Source organism: Lactuca saligna, chromosome 7, assembly GCF_052625555.1.
Source record: "Lactuca saligna cultivar CGN05327 chromosome 7, ASM5262555v1, whole genome shotgun sequence".
NCBI classification, from domain to species: Eukaryota; Viridiplantae; Streptophyta; class Magnoliopsida; order Asterales; family Asteraceae; genus Lactuca; species Lactuca saligna.
Window position 1 is genome coordinate 174,657,274 of NC_136423.1, and position 858 is coordinate 174,658,131.

At 42.7% G+C, this 858-nt stretch overlaps 1 non-coding gene across 1 annotated transcript; it reads left to right on the forward strand.

Annotated features, from left to right (window-relative positions):
- The first annotated feature begins 341 nt into the window (after window positions 1-341).
- LOC145007780 (small nucleolar RNA R71) lies at window positions 342-448 on the forward strand. The gene has a single exon (XR_013663146.1). It is a non-coding gene; the product is annotated as a small nucleolar RNA R71 (small nucleolar RNA).
- Window positions 449-858: the final 410 nt, after the last annotated feature.

The following is an 858-nucleotide window of genomic DNA, read 5'->3' on the forward strand; positions in this document are numbered from 1 at the left end:
CCATTTTCATCCAAGTCACAATCTCTAGTAAGATGAGGCTCATTGCAGATCTTACAACCCACCCGAATAGCATGTATCATTTGATCCATTTTGTCCATCCTCCTATCCATGGTTTTCAACATAGCCATAACTGCTAAGAAATCTTCTGAAGCTGCATAGGCTGCCCCCTTTTCACATCATTTCTTGGATTATGGTATTCTCTAGAATGCTTAGAGAATTCTTCAATTAGTTGCTTTATCACCAGAGGTGCATTCTTCGTGAGTGGACCTTGCGAGTCATCTAATTGCCTTGTTGTAACACTTACTCCATCATAAAAGATGGAGACTTCTTGTTGACTATTAAGGTCATGATGTGGGCAATTCCTTAGTAGGCTCTTGTACCTCTCCCAAGCTTCATATAGTGACTCTCCAGCTTGTTGTTCAAAGTTGGCTATGGCTTTCTTTATCTTAGATATCTTGGGTGGTGGGGATAGTTGATCAATAAACTCTTCTTTCATCTGGGCCCATGTAGTGATGGATCCGGGGGGCAATTATTTGAGCCAATCATTTGCAGCACCCTTCAATGTAACTAGAAGCATGCGAAGTAGCTGAGTTTCCCAAGGCATGTTTGGAACATTAAAATAATAAACTACATCATTAACTTCATCCAAGTGTTTGTAAGCATCTTCGTGGTCTTTGCCGGTGAAGGGGATCTTCTTAAGTTGAGCAAGGATGTGACCCTTAAGCTCAAAAGTAGAAGTTGCGGGAATTGCGGGTTGCACAAGTCCCGGGCCATTGTCATCGCGTATCCTCGATGTTAGCCATGGTAATAGCTAAATCATCGCCGGAATCGGAGTCGTGCCCGTATGTAGGTTCTTCT